The 22,394-nt window shown below is 35.9% G+C and overlaps 1 protein-coding gene across 3 annotated transcripts in view; it reads left to right on the top strand.

Moving 5' to 3' along the window:
- LOC138700266 (Ig-like and fibronectin type-III domain-containing protein 1) overlaps positions 1-22,394 on the top strand; it is a 1,344,471-nt gene that overhangs the window by 1,254,270 nt on the left and 67,807 nt on the right. The gene's annotated exons all lie outside the window — the stretch shown is intronic.

Raw genomic sequence — 22,394 nt, 5'->3', positions numbered from 1 at the left:
GTATTTCGTATAGATGTCCCGATTTTGTTTAGGGAAAAAGTGGAATGCTCTTAACCATATAATATTTGATAGGCTCTTCGTTTATAGTATATAATTAGATTATAACGGCGAACAAAAGTGAAGTTTTATTACCAAATGGGTCAAGTTAGTTCACGACCGGGTTAATGAAGCTACTAAGTCTGCAAAGCATAAGTCTGATTTCGTGATTATAAAAATTAATTACAATAATATTAATACACTATTTCTTTTTCTTCATCAAACGAATACGTGCATTCGGTTGAAGAGAAACCTCGGTACACCCATTTTCTGTAGCACGCGACACAAACTTCCAACTTGGGTTGTTAGGTTAGCTTCGCTCGTAAATGCTAAGTTTACAAAGCGTGTCTGATTTAGTGATTATAAAAATTAATTACAATAATATCAATACACTAATCCTTTCTCTTAATCAAACTAATACGTGAACACTACGAATCTAACCGACTAACCTAGGCTAAATCATTCATTATCTACCGGTAATAAGTACATTTCACACATGAATATTTACCTGTGAAAAGTTATTCCAGGAATTTTTTTGAAAACCTGTTTGTGCAGCCATACGCAGTACATGTAGGCATATTGAAATTACTTCATTTATTAATTAAAACAACGATGCAACATCACAATCAACTGCCCATGTGCTAACCGGGAGCCCAATGTTTTGGTAGCATCATAATGGCGACGGTCTACAAAAGCGGTTTCACTTGCAAGCTGTTCATGTCTACTCCATGCATCCTGCGCTCGTTGCTGCAAACAAAAGACTCTGTGAAGTGTATGGCGATCCATAGACCTCGGAGAAATTAGAGCTCTAAATTCGAATTGACTATATTTTGAGAGAAGTAAAAATTAGTGCTGTTGATCGATCAAAATATTTAATCGATTAACTATTTCAGTTGAATCGATAGATTAATCTCTCTCATGTTCTACACACTTTTGCGAGGGTTTTAAGCCGACAATAAATAGCCACAAGCGCGCTTTTGTATGGCCAAGCATGAACAGAAAACAGACAAAGCAATCCAGTCCATATGGGACAGAAAAAAAAATATTCTCCGCTAGGAACTGAACTCAGGCCCGCTGGATGTATAGCTCAATATTCTCTGTCCCTATTAAGCCATAGCGAAGAACAAAAAGAATTTTTTGCTGCAGAATGAATAATTAAAATAACGGATAAATCAATACTATATACAATGCTTGTCGAATCCCGTGGCCTTTGAAAAGAAATCTACAAAGAGGAGATATTGGGTTCTCGATGTTATTGGAATCGCAACTGGGAAACATCTCATTACAAGTCGGGGTTACTCCGCCTCTATTGTGACAAAACATGAGAATGTCGCTCCGGAGGGTAAAATAGAAGATGAAACCGGGACATAATGGTCTTTCCCCATCATGCTTCGTATCACCTATTCAAACCTATGGAACGTTACCAGAAACGACCAGGCATGCACCGTCATTTGTTTTGTAACAAAAGTTTGTTTATGCTCCCATTGTTTTGTTGTGTGTTTTGTGTTGCGTTGTGTCATGGTTTGTCAATGTATTTCACTCCACTATAGCATTGTTCCTGCATATAAATAATAATTACTTTCCGATGTTTTCAAAGTTGAAATCTGACAGAATGGCTGTGCATTATGACCGTGTACTAAAATATCCTGATGTTATTAATTGCTTACATGTCCGTATACTAATGTCTCCGGAATGTATTCAAACGAAAATATACATGTCGTCGCGAAGGAAATAAAAGTGTACCGTACTGCTCAATTTTACTTCACTGCATTATTATTATTATTATCATTATTATTATTACTATTATTATTATTATTATTTTTTTTTTTTTGTCGTCACTAATATTGTATTCTTATACGTACTAACTTCTGTGTCAACCAGTTGTAGGCTAATCTCTGTTAGCACATTAATATTAAAAATAAAACTAATGAAAATAAAAATTTACAGTACCTACTGTAAGGTACTCTTTTATAGACAAGGTAGCCTATATAATTATTTCAACATGAGTTACTAGTACGAAGGACGAAACTAGTAATTGGAATTAGGTACAATAGTCTATAGTACGATAATATGCACAAAAGAACAAGCCTGTATCGAAATGAACGGCCACCATTTTCAAAAATATGTTTAAGTATCCATATTATGATTATTTTTCAATTTAACTTCATTCTCTATATTGTACGCTAATGTGCTGTAGACAGTATAATATACACTGCATAATGAATACGTCCGAATGGATAGTTCAGTTCATGAGTAAAAACACTTATTGTTAATACTGTACTGTATTTTGATTAAACAAAAATTATCAAACTCAAAATCGCGATATTTCCTAGTTTACGTAAATGGATGAACTACTTTTCTTCCTTCCTATACCTAGTAAAGTGATTTGTTTGTATTTTACGCCAGTATCATCGAACTCCAGTCGTGGAAGGGGGTAGCAAACGGTGTTTCCGGTTCTCAACCGTTTATCCAAAGGTATAGCCAGGTTAATATTAGAAATGTTAGTGAAAATAAAATGATGTCCCTGTAGAAAAAAAATAAAAAAGCATAATAAAATGTAGCTTCTGAGTTAAAATACGTGAAACATTTACAGTGTATAGAGAAATATGAGACAATAATAATAATGATAATAAAAATATAGAGAAATATACTGTAGAACATTTGATAAACACAATTTTTAGATACACACACAAAAAAGAGAAAATTATGATAATTAGGAACACTAGTACACACATGATATGAGGAAAAATTATGACGCTTATTAAAGTAATAATACTTATTGTTATAATCATAATCATCTATACCGTACCATTGCGATTCTCATAAAATTATTGTCTACACAGCATTCATTTTCTCTTTTCTGATAGAATTGTATGAAAGCTCTCCTTCGTTACATTCGATTTTATAACGTCTGTCAACGTCTTTCGATTTTCAGTTCCCTATTCAACCAATGTCCATTCTCAAGACTCTTTCTTCCATGCCCTATTGTACAACTTATATACAGGTCCGTCTTTGTTCCCTGTTGAAATCAATGTAATATTTTTATATATATATATAACAGTCTATCGGTGTCCCTTCTTTGAACATGACAGAACCATTTCAATTCCTCTGTACTGACACCATCAAAGATGTATTGTTACTTTCAGTTTTCCTTTTATTGTTTTATTCCATACAGGAACAAATTTTTACTCTCTCACATTATGAAGTATGACTGAGAAATCAGGAGCAACTAATGAAAACTTAAGTTGTCGCGTAAGAATATATTTTCAGGAGAGGCAAAAAATTAGTATTTTCCAAACTATTTGTATTTGTTTAAATCTATGATTTAAGTTGAAACAATTACATATTTCAATAACAAAAAAATTCAAAGTTACAGAAGTTATAACACAATTTTACTTCGACAATTTATGTTTTGCTGCAGTTTGGTGGAAATTTTATGAATTCATACAATTGTGACAATCTTATTTTAACAAGGAAAGTGTGAATTTCTGCTCATTTTATGTTGTTTTGGCGAATAATTTTCGTTGTGTTGTCTGTCTGGATATTGTACGTATGAACTGTGTCGCGAGTGACTTTTTAACATTTGACGCCGGAATGTAAATACTTCTGTGACCGGTATTTAAAGCCCAGAGCCCTCATTTTCTGACGTTTTTACTGTGAATTTATGAAAATTCATTTCGACAAATTAAATTATACAAAATAAACAAAAATTATCTTGCATTTACTTATTTATGTGCATAAATCATAATGATTTTATTTCTGTGTATCTACAATAAAATAAATTAAAAATTTTAATACTTGCCTTACCTTACCTTAGACTACTCTACCCTATCCTATACTATTCTGACCTATCATATCCTATTCTATCATATTCTATCCTATCCTATTCTATCCTATCCTATTCCTTCATATTCTATCCTATCATATTTTATCCTATCCTACTCTACCCTATCCTGTGCTATCATATTCCATCCTATCCTATGCTATCATATTCTATCCTATCCTACTCTATCGTATTCTGTGCCATCATATTCTATCTTATTCTAACCTATCCTATGCTATCATATTTTATTCTATCTTATCCTATTCTATCATATTCTATCCTATCCTACTCTATGCTATTCTGTGCTATCATATTCTATCTTATTCTATCCCATCCTATGCTATCATATTCTATTCTATCTTATTCTGTCTTATCCTATTCTATCATATTCTATCCAATCCTACTCTATGCTATTCTGTGCTATCATATTCTATTTTATTCTTACCTATCCTATGCTATCATATTCTATTCTATCTTATCCTATTCTATTCTATCATTCTATCCTATCCTACTCTATGCTATTCTGTGATATCATATTCTATCTTATTCTATCCTATCCTATGCTATCATATTCTATTCTATCTTATTCTGTCTTATCCTTATCCTTTTCTATCATATTCTATCTTATTCTATCCTATCCTATGCTATCATATTCTATCCTATCCTATCATATTCTATCCTATCCTATCATATTCTATCGTATTCTATTATATTCTATCCTGACCTACTCTATCCTACCCTATTCTATCCTATCCTACCCTAGCCTATTCTATCCTACCCTACCCTAGCATATTCTATCCTATCCTACTCTATCCTATTCTATTCTATCCTATCCTAACCTATTCTATCCTATCTTATCATATTCTATTCTATCATATCCTACACTACCTTACCTTATCTAATATCTATCTGCCTGATTTAAATATCTATGTATGTAATCGACATCTAATCTAAATCAAATCTATTCATCCATCCATTCATCCATGTTTTACGTCCTCTAGTTTCATAACAGAAACATTTTCATTGTACCTCTTCAAAAGAAACGCAGTTAAGTCAATTTATTACAAAATGCCCTGCCCTAGTTCTCTCGCACAGAACTGCATTAATGTATGTTTGGAGGTGTAGGCAATGCAGGCCCAAGCCATTGAATTACATCTACATAGGGTAGCGAAAGGACGGAAGAAGGAGACCATTAACCTCAATCAATATGTTGGGTGAACCGCAGCGATAATAACAAACAAGATGGCCTGACCGCTGAGGTTGAAATCCTTCCTCCACATCATTAGATATAAATCAAATATCGACATTGAGATACAGGTTTATATAGAGAGACGTACTCGGCTCTTCCTCGGGCATATATTGTTCTCCCTATAGTAAAAGACACTTGACGTTCGGGATGAGACCGAAACAATAAATCTTAACATCGATTCACTTTTGATTATAAAATAAAAATTCGACTGTTGATTAGTAATTTTCATTGCTAAGTCAACAACTTCCTGAACTACAATTATTCTGAACACCAATATTCTTACACAGGGAAGTAATATAACTGCAGATTTTAAGTTTATTTTTTGGATAGAGTACAACAAAATATCCTGCTACCATTCATTCATTCATTCATTCATTCATTCATTCATTCATTCATCTATAGTGTTCTACCCAAGGACAGGTCGTTCACTGCAAATCCAGCATTCTTCAGTCGTTTCTATTTTCTGCCTTCCTCTTAATCTACGCATATTATCCATATATTATCTTAACGTCGTCTATTATTTGATAGCTTCTTCTGCCCCGTACTCTTCTCCCATTCACCATTCCTTCCAGTGCATCCTTCAGTAGGTAGTTTCTTCTCAGGCTGCTATTACACTATCAAAGTTCTTTGACAAAGATATTTTATAAAATATATTTTAAAAATATATGACAGTGTAATGGGTTTTCTTTTATAAAAGTTTCTTCGATAAAAGATCTTTTATAAAATATAAATGCATCTTGTTATCTTTGACTAAAGATTTCTATACCTTGAAACAAATATGGCGGAACGCAAATATAACTGGACTGTTGCTACCACAAAAATTCTGATATCGGAGTGTGAAGGAAATTAAGGGCCATATTCATAGACATTCTTAGCGCAGACTTCCGGTGGATGATCAGCGAACTAACGTTTTTCGTATTCATAAACCAGTGTTAGCAATATAATATGATATGAATCCTGTACAAGTAATCAGTCGATAGCCGGGGCTAGTTTAGCACGCTCGTAGCGCGGGCTAGCGAAATTTCTATGCATAGCACCCTGAATGTTTTAAATAAATAATTTGTATAATATATTAATATTATATAATAATAATAATATAATAATAATAATAATAATATTTATAATGATTTGTATAACTTTTCAAGTCCTGGCATTGAAGCTCTTTCAATAGGTTCTTATGGATACCTCTCTTATCACGTTTTGCAATCCACGGTTTAACCCACAGGCGTTTCTTTTTCTGTATCCATATTTTTTAGTGAACAAATCATCAATCAACCAAGCAGTTTCGTTTTCTAGCTGCTATGGATTTGATTGCTATGCACTATGTAGCTTTGGATCATGATGTAGCTAATGAGAAAGACAGGGTACGGCGCGACGTCACATTTTTAGTCATAACATGGCCAACATTGAACAAGTTTATATATAAATGCACGTTTAACATGAGTTTAATATAGCAATTCCTTTGTTTTTTTAGAACTTTGAACATCTATATGTAATAGGCGATTGTGAAGATGGCCATGACTAGACCATGATAATCACGTGACTCTGATTCGTGCCGAAGCCTGTTTTTCTCGTTAGCCACAGGATCATGACTTCTGACGTCACATCCGGCTTTTTGTACAACTGTCTAGTTCACTTCAGCTGAAAATGTAGCTTTGAGACACGGCACATATTCTCGTTTATGAATACGACCCTAAGGCCGTAACACACTTGAAGAGTTTTCGCTAGCGAGAAATGTGTTGCGAGAAAGAGGCGAAGAGCCTTCCTCCACACACTTGGCGAATTCTCGCTGTCACAGATCACACCTCGCTATGATCATCTATGCACTGCCTTCATACAGAAAGCATTTTTCTGATTATAGTAATGACTCGTTGGGGGAAATATTATAGGTTATGTATTTACGTATATTGTCGTACTTAAATATATAACCTGTAAGTATATTGTCGTACTTTACAAATTACGTACGAACGCTATGTTGAATCTGAGTATTCAGATGATGAGGAAATGGAGTTACATGAATGTATTTTGTTAATGAAAAGAAGAAGTGGGCCTAAAATTAAGCCAGAAATATCTGAAAATCACATTGTATCTTACGAAAATAAGGGCGAGTTTTGGACACTGCTTTCGATTTGAATGATCATACGTTTAGGCGTTATTTCAGGTTCAATGGACCACAGTTTTTTTTTTTTTTGCCATTCATGATATGATAGAGAATTCTTTGCTATATTCCGATTAAAATTACGTAAACTGTTAAGACATATAGATAGGCCTACATCATTTCAAATGTTTAATTAATACTATTAAATCTCATCAAAATAAAATATAGCCCTATTTATTTTCAGATAATCTGATATTTGTCTCCAGATTTCTTCTTTAAGTTTCGAGTTTTTATAGTTTTCATCCCATGTATAATACAAATAGGCCTACGGGTGACATCGTACAAGTTCGATAAGTTTCTGACTGCAATTATCAGCCATCTTTCCTTATTTTCAAATGAAAACAATACAATTCATCGCCACCTGTGATATCTTTTTCTACATTCGATCGTCATAAAGAGTATAAATGTCAAACATCTTTGATAAATGTGTCAAGAAAATTCGCTGAGCTACCGATCCCAGCGAGAAACTCGCGCGAGATTTTTGCCTCGCACGAGAATCTCTTCCAGTGTGTGGACGTCTATTTGAATCCATGTTATCAATTTTTTAATTTTCTCGCAACACATTTCTCGCTGGCGAAAACTCTGCAAGTGTGTTACGGGCCTAAATTACAGGTTTTGACTAGTAACCTAAAAGAAAATTGGAAATGAACGCATAGCAACTTAGTATAGCTGTATTCGATTGTTAATACAGAACTATTATCGTCATTCAAGAAGTAGTCTTCCCCTCATGTCCTCGTTCAGAAATGAAATCAATTACTATCGATCGATTTGTGGAAGGCTGATGTTGATTACGCGCTGACAGGACTTTAACCCAGAGCGAGCTTGTCTGAGTACAGCCGCATTAACAACTGAAAATTCATTAAATTTGTCAATTTGCAATTTTAATCTCCTCTCCTAAGTCTCTGTAATCTTGTTACATATTTAAATGTATCCAGATTTTGTCATATGACGAGAAAGCAGCTATACTGCATGATAGCCAGGCTGGCTGTCAGTTGCTCTGACAGCTAAGCTCGAGGTTACATGTAGTAATGAGGCTTATCTGCGAGCTGTGGTCCCGTATTTTGTCCGTCTGCCGGCGTCAACTATTATTGATAATGCGTCTAGCGCATCCCAGTGCCAAACATGGGATCGCACTGTTTAGTGATGCCATATAAATTGTGTATAAACAGAGCCGCTGTGATGCTGGATGACTTGGTTTCATTGAAGTTCCATTCGTCGATATTAATGGTTCATAATGGAGATGTCCGCTACAGCACTACAATGCAAATTATTCATTAGCTCGTATTCGTTCGAAGGTCGCGCACTCGAGGACGTTTCCTTCGAGAGAGAGAACGCTACAAACCTGTTGAAGACCGAACTATGCTCGCGTGGAAATAGAGTAACCAAGGGTAAATGGGGTGAAAAAGTAACAAATCCTTGATTTTATTGTTAATTTCATAATATAGCCTATTACATTCATAACATATCATTAGTTACAGCCACATGTAAGTACTACTTCCCCAAAAATGTTTCTTTTTTACTCTAAACTAACTGTTTGTACATGAAGTGAACTATTTCACTGCAGTGGCCCTTTTTACCCTTCTGTATAAGGATAAATGGGGTCAGTGTTTAGGGCAAATCGGGTCACAATTTTTCCCTCTGTATACCTGCACGGAACGTTAAAATCAATATTGAATTGATTTAATTTAACACTTTACACCTTCCACAAACAAACACTGTTTTCTTTTCTGCACCAACGAACTGTGTTACAGTGTAGTCCAAAACCACATGCGTACAGTTTCAAAATTCTAGACACAAGTTCATTTTCTCGTTCTGGAGTAAACGTAGTTTGACGGCCTTCATTTTACAATTGGTTGACGTCGTTGCAGACATGAATGAGGAACTCCTAGCAACTCAGCAGCGTGACGTTGGCTTCTTCCCTCGCGAAATGCTTTAATAGCCTTCTGCATGTCGTTCTCAGTCCACGAATTTGACGTTTTCCTCTTACATTTAACCATCTGTCACAAAGAATTAAAAATAAATACTTAATTTGAGTGGACTGATTTGAAACATGTTGACCCTATTTGTCCGATATTACTGACCCTATTTAACCAAAATTTAGAACTTTGTTGCGCTATAGGTTGGTAGTACTGAATACTGCTTCGACGAAGGCGTTAATAGCCATAATCTCTTCTAAAAAGCTTAAACTTAATATTGAAAGTTAATCGCACAAATTCTCTGCAATAGTTGTTGTAAAATAATAAAGGAACCGTAAAGCTTTATTTAAAATGTATAAAATACTCTTAACTCAGCTTTATATTCTCTCTATTCTTTTATTGTCAACACAAAGAATACACACACCAGCTAGCATCAATGGCACTCAACGTGTGCAGGAAGTTCTCTTCCTGACCAGTATATGGCAGCACTTGCTTGAACTGGTTTACGCTTGAATATGGAGACAGGGTTTTGAAATTGACCCGATTTAGACTGAGTTACCCTAGATACTTCGAATTTCTTCGGGAGCGCACATAGCCTACAGTTCTTTTTTACTGTGACCTAATGAGTTAGATATGTTCTGCTGGATAATGAAGGATAGAATAATATTTATGTTCGTTTTGATTTATTATTCTATTTATTATGTTTTGTCCTGTCAGTTGAAGGGTACATAGCCATAGTGGGCCAAGCGTCATTTACGTAGAAAACGATGGTTAAAGTTAAATGAATACCATAGTTTAATAAAAATTGACGTATCATTTAGTTTTAATGTGCATACTTTATATTACTTGCTATATGTTTCAATAAATTGTGATAATCACTTAATTTTAACCCTTGTTTTCTCCGTTTTTAATAAATGGCGCTTGGCCCACTATGGTTCTGAACCCTTCAATTTTACTCTCCACTATAATTTCAAATAATAATAAGGAACAACTGGATAATACCCACGGCAGACGAATATCGATAGTGGACGTTACTCGCCGGCCACTAGTCACCAGGCCGTACCGAGCCGTGCCAAACAAAACACAATCGAAATGGTGGTAGTAAAATTCGCGACTATATTCTTAAATAATTCACTGCATTAGTCAAGAGCAAGGTTTTATGTAGTACAACGGCGATGTTTTGAACGCATTAAAAGAAATGCAGATGCAGTAAGATCTTAAAGTGGGCTATCACAAGGAAATGAATATGAAAAAAGGCGTGTTTGATGGAATATCATTCAAATGACGGAAAGTAAATTTGCGGTTAATGTTCCCCAAAGCGTTAAGTACGTAATTATGACCGCGTTGCCGTTTTATTTCTGGCGTAGAGAAAAATAGCCTGCCTTTTACGAAAAAAAATTTAGGGTCCATGAAATTATTCACCGCTTTCATTATAGGCCTATTATTGTTTATCAATATTACGAAACAAAAACTGTCATAAAGGCCATGACCGAATACAAAACATCGATACGAAAGAGATAAACACATTCGGCCGTAATAAAACAAAAGAAAATTCGACAGATATTTTAGTTCGAGATAAAATGGACACTTTAGAAGACATTGTAAAACGTTTCCAGAAGGAAATGACAGAAAGGTACAATTCTTGCGTCGGATCTTACAACAGATCAACAATAGGCAATGAAGGTAAACCCAACAGAAAATTTTTCGTAATATTATTCACTGATATTCAAATGAGTGTCAAATTTCTTCAGGAAGTGGGTCTTATGAAAACTTCTGCCAAATGCAAAAAATGTGGAATCCAAATGAAACTCAACACGAAATGCGATAAATGGCGATGTAACAAAAAGAATTGCAATACGCAGTTGACTACAAGATACGAGTCATTGTTCAACAACAGCAACTTAACATATGAAGAAATCATGTTCCTGCTATATGAAATCCTCAATAATACGCCCGGGAATAACATAAAACAAGAGTACAATTTTGATGACCATACTCTCAGTAAGTGGAGATCCCTTGTAAGATCTGTGTTAATTTTCTATGTAGAAATGTCTTCCACCCAAATTGGCGGTCCAGGGAAAGTCATCGAAATAGATGAGAGTAAATTTGGTAAACAAAAATACTACAAAGGTCGTTATGTACAGGGACAGTGGGTCTTTGGAGGTGTCGAACGTGGTACCGGACTGTGTTTTTAGTGCCAAAAGAGGACCGTAGTGAACAAACACTCCTAAAACTAATAAAAAAGTGGGTAAAACCAGGAACAACTATCATCTCAGACTGTTGGAAATCATATAACAACATAAGTGAACATGGTTTTAATCATCTAACAGTCAACCACTCCGTACAATTTGTGAACAAATTATCTGGTGCACACACAAATACGATTGAGTCAACTTGGCGCCATGTAAAAGCTTCGCTCCCCCAATACCACCGGCGCAAAAGTGAATTTACAGGCTACCTAGCAACTTACATATTCAACAAGGAATGCAGTGCAAAAGAAGAAAGCCGAATGCTAAAATTCATCCATCTAGCATCCTGTATCCAGTGGGACTAGAAATAAAAACTGATATTGCAACCACGCTCCTGTGAAATCCCTCCTAATTACGTCTTTATCTTAAAATTACTGTACAGCCCTCGGTTTTCTGTCACTTAGCTATCCCTCAAGAAACCCATTCTAACCTCATAGTAGTCCTCGGTCTCCTGTCACGAATCTATTCTCTCATCAAACCCACTCTAACCTTGTCACATTCTTCGGTCTCCTGTAACATTATTATACTGTAATTTTTCATGAAATCAATCTAGTTTTACCTTACATCGGCAAGTTACAGAATTATAACACTAACAATACATTGTTTAATGAAAAGTTTGTTTAAAGTTCTATTTTTCCAAATAAGTAAAATTTTCTATAATTTTAACTACTACATGAACAATTGAAATCAAATTTTATGTTGAAATAAAAAAGGTTCGTCAAATACATGAAAACAATATTTATATTACATAATGTGTAAATAAACTTCATGTTAAAATCTTCTGTCACTTCCCCATCCCTAACCTAACCTATCCTAACCTAACTCAACCTAACCTACCCTAACCTAAACTATCCTAACCTATCCTAACCCAGCCTAATCTATCCTAAACTAACCTAACCCAACCTAACCTATCCTAACCTAACCCAACCTATCCTATCCTAACCTATCCTAACCTATCCTATCCTATCCTAACCTAACCTATCCTAACCTACCCTAACCTAAACTATCCTAAACTATCCTAACATATCCTAACCTAACCTATCCTAACCCAACCTAATCTATCCTAAACTAACCTAACCCAACCTAACCTATCCTAACCTAGCCTAACCTAACCTAACCCAACCTATCCTATCCCAACCTATCCTATCCCAACCTATCCTATCCTAACCTAACCTAACCTAACCTATCCTAACCAACCTAATTTATTCTAAACTAACCTAACCCAACCTAACCTATCCTAACCTAACCTATCCTAACCTAACCTATCCTAACCTAACCTATCCTAATCTAACCCAACCTATCCTATCCTAACCTATCCTATCCTAACCTATCCTATCCTAACCTATCCTATCCTAACCTAATCTATCCTAACCTAACCTATCCTAACCCAACCTAACCTATCCTAACCTAACCCAACCTAACCTATCCTATCCTAACCCAACCTAACCTATCCTAACCTAACCTTACCCAACCCAACCAAACTTAACCTAACCCAACCTAACCTAACCTTCTCCCATTCCTCGACCTCATATCACTTATCACATGCGGCTCGCGACAGGATATTGCCTGTCTGCGCATGCGCGGACTTGGCTAATAAAAACCTAAACTAACCAAACCTAACCTTCGTATATCCAAGGTCTGTAACCGGAACAAGAAGGGATCTCAATCATTTAATCTTCAATGTACACGCGAAAATAATTTCAAGGATCACGCTTCCACTGCATGAGAGGTCCGCGCATGCGCTACAGCAAAACTGTTTCTGTCGCGAGCCTCTCATCTAAGCCACTCGTCATAATTTACCCGCAATATTTGCGCAAATACACCTTGTATCTAACAGTGGTGCTTAACATTTAATAAAAAAAACAAATATAGCAAAACTGTTTTGTCTCGAAACTCTCATCTAAGTCATGTAATAAGTTTCAAACAATTATAAAATACGATAATTTGGTCCAGGGAGCATCCGTTTTTGATGCAAAGATAATTCGTTTGGCTTGTTTCTTAAATGAAATTACGAAATGGCGTTCCTGTGCTTAAGTCACGTAATCTACTTGCAATATATTTGCGCAAATATACCTTGTAGCTAACAGTGGTGCTATCTCTCAGTAATGTTCAGAACGAAGGAGGCACAGAAAGAAAATAAACAAATTTCTCTCTCTAATGACGCCACACACCAACATCGTGTTCTTATGTTGGCGAGATTGTGTATTTAGTAAAATTTGGCGCTAAACGTAACGGCACGGTTCAATGATACCGTGGGAATTCTCCAGTATAGCGAATAATAATAATTTATTTCTAGAACAGAGATACATTTTTTTTGTATAATAATCACTTCAGCACCTCCAGAAAGAGTAAGTTACATACTCGTGCTCAAGGGGCATTCCATATAATTGCAAGATATTTTATTAAATAACGATAAAAAGTACAGAAAAAAAGAAAACAGATAGCACAATAATTGGAACTTTAAATTTTCTCTCTAAACAGTAATTTTTAATTCATGTTTTAAAACAAGGAGCATTAGCAAATTGTATTTAGTTAGCCTTGGACCGAAGTTACCACTGTGATTATGTGCTACAGTTGTGGTATATTTGGGTTCCGTCAAGTGTATGTTGTCTGATATTTTAATTTTATATTTCTGTGGATACAAATTAAATATATTACGGTCTTTATGTACGAAATTCAACAAGACATTGTTACAAATACGATGGATATCAAATACTTTAAATTAAGAATACAACAGTTCTGAAGGATAATCAAGAGATTTATTAATACATATTTTTATTATCCTTTTCTGTTATTGGCATGAGGGTGGTACAATTACTATATCAATTTAAATTAAATATGCATTTTTCATCTTGTACAATACAAATGTAGTCTTTAAATTATGTCTTTGGTTTAAACATAAAAATAATGGAAGAAAAAGTATCATATCAAATTGTGTACTTGGTTGGAAAATAATATACATACATACGTAAGTGTTCTGCGCATGGGCAGGTTTTTCGCTGCAAACCCAGCATTCTCCAATCTTTTCTATTTTCTGCTTTCCTCTTAGTCTCCACATATGATCCACATATCTTAATGTCGTCTATCATCTGATATTTTCTTCTGCCCCGAACTCTTTTTCGCTGCAAACCCAGCATTCTCCAATCTTTTCTATTTTCTGCTTTCCTCTTAGTCTCCACATATGATCCACATATCTTAATGTCGTCTATCATCTGATATTTTCTTCTGCCCCGAACTCTTTTTCGCTGCAAACCCAGCATTCTCCAATCTTTTCTATTTTCTGCTTTCCTCTTAGTCTCCACATATGATCCACATATCTTAATGTCGTCTATCATCTGATATTTTCTTCTGCCCCGAACTCTTTTTCGCTGCAAACCCAGCATTCTCCAATCTTTCCTATTTTCTGCTTTCCTCTTAGTCTCCACATATGATCCACATATCTTAATGTCGTCTATCATCTGATATTTTCTTCTGCCCCGAACTCTTTTTCGCTGCAAACCCAGCATTCTCCAATCTTTTCTATTTTCTGATTTCCTCTTAGTCTCCACATATGATCCACATATCTTAATGTCGTCTATCATCTGATATTTTCTTCTGCCCCGAACTCTTTTTCGCTGCAAACCCAGCATTCTCCAATCTTTCCTATTTTCTGCTTTCCTCTTAGTCTCCACATATGATCCACATATCTTAATGTCGTCTATCATCTGATATTTTCTTCTGCCCCGAACTCTTTTTCGCTGCAAACCCAGCATTCTCCAATCTTTCCTATTTTCTGCTTTCCTCTTAGTCTCCACATATGATCCACATATCTTAATGTCGTCTATCATCTGATATTTTCTTCTGCCCCGAACTCTTTTTCGCTGCAAACCCAGCATTCTCCAATCTTTCCTATTTTCTGCTTTCCTCTTAGTCTCCACATATGATCCACATATCTTAATGTCGTCTATCATCTGATATTTTCTTCTGCCCCGAACTCTTTTTCGCTGCAAACCCAGCATTCTCCAATCTTTTCTATTTTCTGATTTCCTCTTAGTCTCCACATATGATCCACATATCTTAATGTCGTCTATCATCTGATATTTTCTTCTGCCCCGAACTCTTTTTCGCTGCAAACCCAGCATTCTCCAATCTTTTCTATTTTCTGCTTTCCTCTTAGTCTCCACATATGATCCACATATCTTAATGTCGTCTATCATCTGATATTTTCTTCTGCCCCGAACTCTTTTTCGCTGCAAACCCAGCATTCTCCAATCTTTTCTATTTTCTGATTTCCTCTTAGTCTCCACATATGATCCACATATCTTAATGTCGTCTATCATCTGATATTTTCTTCTGCCCCGAACTCTTTTTCGCTGCAAACCCAGCATTCTCCAATCTTTCCTATTTTCTGCTTTCCTCTTAGTCTCCACATATGATCCACATATCTTAATGTCGTCTATCATCTGATATTTTCTTCTGCCCCGAACTCTTTTTCGCTGCAAACCCAGCATTCTCCAATCTTTCCTATTTTCTGCTTTCCTCTTAGTCTCCACATATGATCCACATATCTTAATGTCGTCTATCATCTGATATTTTCTTCTGCCCCGAACTCTTTTTCGCTGCAAACCCAGCATTCTCCAATCTTTTCTATTTTCTGCTTTCCTCTTAGTCTCCACATATGATCCACATATCTTAATGTCGTCTATCATCTGATATTTTCTTCTGCCCCGAACTCTTTTTCGCTGCAAACCCAGCATTCTCCAATCTTTTCTATTTTCTGATTTCCTCTTAGTCTCCACATATGATCCACATATCTTAATGTCGTCTATCATCTGATATTTTCTTCTGCCCCGAACTCTTTTTCGCTGCAAACCCAGCATTCTCCAATCTTTCCTATTTTCTGCTTTCCTCTTAGTCTCCACATATGATCCACATATCTTAATGTCGTCTATCATCTGATATTTTCTTCTGCCCCGAACTCTTTTTCGCTGCAAACCCAGCATTCTCCAATCTTTCCTATTTTCTGCTTTCCTCTTAGTCTCCACATATGATCCACATATCTTAATGTCGTCTATCATCTGATATTTTCTTCTGCCCCGAACTCTTTTTCGCTGCAAACCCAGCATTCTCCAATCTTTCCTATTTTCTGCTTTCCTCTTAGTCTCCACATATGATCCACATATCTTAATGTCGTCTATCATCTGATATTTTCTTCTGCCCCGAACTCTTTTTCGCTGCAAACCCAGCATTCTCCAATCTTTTCTATTTTCTGATTTCCTCTTAGTCTCCACATATGATCCACATATCTTAATGTCGTCTATCATCTGATATTTTCTTCTGCCCCGAACTCTTTTTCGCTGCAAACCCAGCATTCTCCAATCTTTTCTATTTTCTGATTTCCTCTTAGTCTCCACATATGATCCACATATCTTAATGTCGTCTATCATCTGATATTTTCTTCTGCCCCGAACTCTTTTTCGCTGCAAACCCAGCATTCTCCAATCTTTTCTATTTTCTGCTTTCCTCTTAGTCTCCACATATGATCCACATATCTTAATGTCGTCTATCATCTGATATTTTCTTCTGCCCCGAACTCTTTTTTGCTGCAAACCCAGCATTCTCCAATCTTTTCTATTTTCTGCTTTCCTCTTAGTCTCCACATATGATCCACATATCTTAATGTCGTCTATCATCTGATATTTTCTTCTGCCCCGAACTCTTTTTCGCTGCAAACCCAGCATTCTCCAATCTTTTCTATTTTCTGCTTTCCTCTTAGTCTCCACATATGATCCACATATCTTAATGTCGTCTATCATCTGATATTTTCTTCTGCCCCGAACTCTTTTTCGCTGCAAACCCAGCATTCTCCAATCTTTTCTATTTTCTGCTTTCCTCTTAGTCTCCACATATGATCCACATATCTTAATGTCGTCTATCATCTGATATTTTCTTCTGCCCCGAACTCTTTTCCCGTTCACCATTCCTTCAAGTGCATCCTTCAATATATACAGAAAACAAATTCCTTCGGCGCGTTTGGATTTTTATTATAGTATCGCTCACTTGTCCGCATTTCCGAATTAATTTATCGCTAAAGAGCGTTATTTCATTGTAGTGTTCTGAACTGAACCGGGAATTAAAACTAATAGCACTGTAACTTAAACTATGAAATGATGAAAGAGAGATGGAACGGAGAAAAATTCTCTCCGGCGCCGGGATTTGAACCCGGGTTTTCAGCTCTACGTGCTGATGCTTTATCCACTAAGCCACGCCGGATACAATCCCGACGCCGTTTAGAATCGTCTCAGATTAAGCTCCATCTCTTGGGTTCCCTCTAGTGGCCGCCCTCTGCACTACGTCATAGATGTCTATGAACGCAGGACCGAAGTCCATACATGTGTTGAGGTGCACTCAGATGAGTGACTGATTGGCCGGGATCCGACGGTATGGGCGCCGTCTTAAATCACAAAGTGATTTATTACGCATATCATATATACTTTGATGTACCGAAGTACATATGATATTTCCATGCAGATATTCTGCGTTATCAGATGATGAAAGAGAGATGGAACGGAGAAAAATTCTCGCCGGGATTTGAACCCGGGTTTTCAGCTCTACGTGCTGATGCTTTATCCACTAAGCCACGCCGGATACTCATCTGAGTGCACCTCAACACATGTATGGACTTCGGTCCTGCGTTCATAGACATCTATGACGTAGTGCAGAGGGCGGCCACTAGAGGGAACCCAAGAGATGGAGCTTAATCTGAGACGATTCTAAACGGCGTCGGGATTGTATCCGGCGTGGCTTAGTGGATAAAGCATCAGCAGCACGTAGAGCTGAAAACCCGGGTTCAAATCCCGGCGCCGGAGAGAATTTTTCTCCGTTCCATCTCTCTTTCATCATGTGATGACGCAGAATATCTGCATGGAAATATCATATGTACTTCGGTACATCAAAATATATATTAAACTATGAAGATCATACCTGGTTGATTCAGTATTTTCCCTGTCTCATATGTTCGTTTTACAACCCTCTCTGTTATCATGGACTTTCCTAATAGCATATTCTAGAGCAAAGTTAAAAAGTAAAGGTGATTGTATCTCCTTACCTTAGCCCGCAGTGAATTGAAAAAGCATTCGGCAGAAACTGGCCTATACGGACAGTGCTGTACGTTTCACTAAGACACATTTTAATTAATCGAACTAGTTTCTTGGGAATACCAAATTCAATAAGAATATCATATAAAACTTCTCTCTTAACCGAGTGATATGCCTTATTATTATTATTATTATTATTATTATTATTATTATTATTATTATTATTATTATTATTATTATTATTATAGCTGTTTTCACTCATTACACACACTGCTACTTTCAACTTCAACATTCTCCTCATTCTGATGACTTGCTTTTTTGGGTCATTAATTGTAATGATCATTTGTAAAACAAAATATTTAACCAATAACACGGACAATAACAGCTAATATGCCGATAAAACAAAAGAAGACAACACAAATGCCAACTTTATGATATTTTCTAACAAGTACCGGATAAGTTTGTTACTTGTCCGTCTTTTGCTAGAAAGCCGTTGGACTAATTCGTTTTTTGCAGAAAACACTACGTTTTCAAACACTCATTTCAATTGCACAAATTCGGTTTTTGTATAAACTTGTTATGTCAACAGATGCCGCTTCAAATGAAGTGAAGATAACTATACTATGCTAAAAATTGGAATTTGTTGGACTTGTACGGTTTTTGCTATCATACCTTCAATTATATTGCTCTCCTCCTCTGCCGGCAATGTTCACATCCCTTTTCAGGCATTATGGAACAAAGTATAGAACTTCGGCTTTCCACAATATTACCCGGCTTCTAATCTCGACTGGTCGAAGTGGAATTTCCAGTGGACAAAGACGGTGCTTAGTCAGGCTTTCTCAGGATACCCCGTTACCCCTACCGGTATTCTACTTTTGCTCCATTACTCAACATCATCATCATCATGTGGTGCTGTGTAGTTCGCCTCCTATGTGGCACTGATTTGAAGGGTTCAGAGCCATAGTGGGCCAAGCGCCATTTATTAAAAACGGAGAAATCAAGGGTTAAATGTAAGCGAATACCACAGTTTAATGAAGATTTACATATCATTTAGTTTTACTGTCCACACTTTATATTACTTGCTATATGTTTCATTGAATTATGGTAATGACTTAATTTTAACTCTTGTTTCTACGTTTTTAATATATGGCGTTTGGCCCATTATGGCTCTGAACCCTTCAATTACAGCTTCATCGCGTCACATGTAGATTTATGTTATAGTTCATAGGATTATGTCAGGTTTGTTTGCTATTATTCTTCCTGTTTGTGATTATTTTCTGCTTTTATAAGTGCGTGTATTCCCAATTTGTTCACTTACCTTGAACTCACACTTCTACCGTTAGTTTTTTTTTCTGTTAAATCCTAGCTGCTGTATTAAATTATACCCAAAATTGTATAGCTTGATATGATTTGTTCTATTATTTTCCATACTCTTTTTATAATACAAATGTAATATCTTAATATGTAGTCTTTATAATTATCTTTTGAAAATATTTTCTGTTCACCTCCTTGCGCTGTTAAAATCTTCTTTATATTGTTTATGCATTACTTTTTATTTCCCTGTATAATTTTTACTAGTAGCAGCAGTAGTAATATATGTAGTAGTGTTTGTAGACCTAGTCGTAGTGTATGTAGATAATGTAGGTACTTATTCACTGACAGGACTCTGCTATATAATTCATAACCAGTATGTTGTTTATTGCACTGTTCTTTTATCCCTTTTGCTGAATTCATTTATGAGAGATAAAAATGGCCACACCCCGTTTATGACAGTCATTGTTTTAAACCCTCTCCCTACAACCGGGAAGGAAATTTCATATCGGTCCCATGATTTGTGTTTCGGAAAGCTTTATGTAATGGAAATAAGAATAGCACGAAACACACGCGGCATGTAGGTGTTGCTTTCAAAGACCAAAACGAAGCAACGATGAAACAATTCAAATTACTATGGTTTTTTAATTATTCCAGTTTAGTAATAATAATTTTCTGTAGAATCTAATAATAGTGACTCTTCTTTAAGTTCATCTTTACTTGGATACTGAACTTGAGTTCATTTACAAACCTACATAATTATTTTATTACTTCACCTACCATTATACAGGGTGATTGAAAAGGTTGCGCTCAAGCTGAAGGCGCTTACAGAAGGGTTGGTATATAACAATCTTACAATATAAAATCAAGGTATAGAAAGTAATTCTGAGTCAGTATAACCTCACACACAGTAATCCAATGGAGTAGGTCGGGTGATATCGGTGGCCAAAAAATGACTCCACCGTGACCGATCCAACGCCCAGGATACTTTCATTCGTCCTACTACAACCTAATGTCGTTTTGGTTGCGTGTGCATATGAGTAGCCTATTGATGACTAACGCCGGTGATTTGCAAACAGCTGTATGTCAGATATTGTTAAGAACAGGACATAAGTTCATATAAACTTTTTTGTTCAGAATCATCAATATTATCACTCCTCACACCATGTACCTTTCCTACTGACTCAGCCTGTATGCACCGTTCTAAATTCATTGTTTCTTGAATTTAAAAATGTATCTTAAATAAATAAATTCGATTGAAGCTCCGCGCATTTAGTCCATTGTTTTTTACTTGATTGTTTTACGATGCTATATCAACTGCTGTGGTTATCTAGCGTTTGAATAAGATGATTGTGACAATACTAGCGAGATGAGTCCAGAGTCTAGTGTCAAAAGTTAAGTAGCAACGCGTTGAGGGGAAACTCCTGGAAAAAAACCTCAACCAGGCAACTTGTCCCAACCAGGATTTGAATCCGGGCCGCTAGTTTCACGGTCAGATGTAATCCTCTGTTAAGGATTATCAAATTGTTATTAGGCCTAAGTTACTCCTCATAAAATATAAACTTTTCATCAACATAGTCCTTTGTTTTCTTTCAAATTAGCTATAGGAAATATCGTAATTGAGACTTAAGTGATCATCATTTTAATGCGCTTGTCACCACGCTGTGCCTAAATCAAAATGCTCTCTTTCACACACCTTTAATACCATAGTTATAAGTAGGGCTCGGTAGTTGACGAAATATCTCTTTTTTCTGAGACATCACAGACATTGCAGGATGCAATACAAACTCGTTTCACTTCAATACGAACTACTAATTTATTTTGCACTTTTCGGTCCCTTATTGTCTTTGGTCAGTTTTTAGGAAATGTGTTACTTTTTTTTTGGATTTCTGCTCTTTTCTGATTATGAACGGACATTTTTACGGTTCAGTCGTAGTTTCTATTCGAGAACCTACGCAGATTGCTTACGCAATTCAACTGCGTTTTGCAGGAATTTTCCTTACGATGCATCAGCCTTGACTCCTGATCACGTGTGTTAAGTGCTTCTCCCCATTCAACGCAACAGAACAAATACCACAGCCGCCGCAGTGCTCGTAGTCAGCATATTGTATCTCACATGTGAATATATAAAAATTCCGAGAGTAAAGCAAAGAAGAAAAAGTTTTTTTTTTTTTTTTTGCATCAGATAGTGATTGAGTTTGATGTTAATGTGTTTTCCACAGGTGGAACTATGTAGTGTGTTTGTATTATGGTATTTAAATCATCGTATATATTTTTTAATTTTATTGTCATATTCTCAGATATTTTATATGTACTTTTTCTGTGATTTTTAGGTCATGAACTTCCGAGTCTTAGTTCATGATATAGTTGATTTCTTCCTCTGACTTTAATTCATCGTAATTATTAAACTTATTTCGGTTATCATCCCAAGAATTAGAAAAACCGTGTTTTATTTTCTGAAGACAAACGTATTATCGCCGTTCACTATTAAGACACAACATGGAAATTACGTTTGTACATTGCCGAGTATGTTGCTCAGCGCTAGGAAGCTGATATTCCACCCAGGAGGCCAGGGC

This window comes from Periplaneta americana, chromosome 5 (assembly GCF_040183065.1).
Source record: "Periplaneta americana isolate PAMFEO1 chromosome 5, P.americana_PAMFEO1_priV1, whole genome shotgun sequence".
In the NCBI taxonomy this organism is placed as follows: Eukaryota; Metazoa; Arthropoda; class Insecta; order Blattodea; family Blattidae; genus Periplaneta; species Periplaneta americana.
The sequence above is the reverse complement of the archived record's forward strand: the minus strand, read 5'-3'. Positions and strand labels throughout refer to the sequence as shown.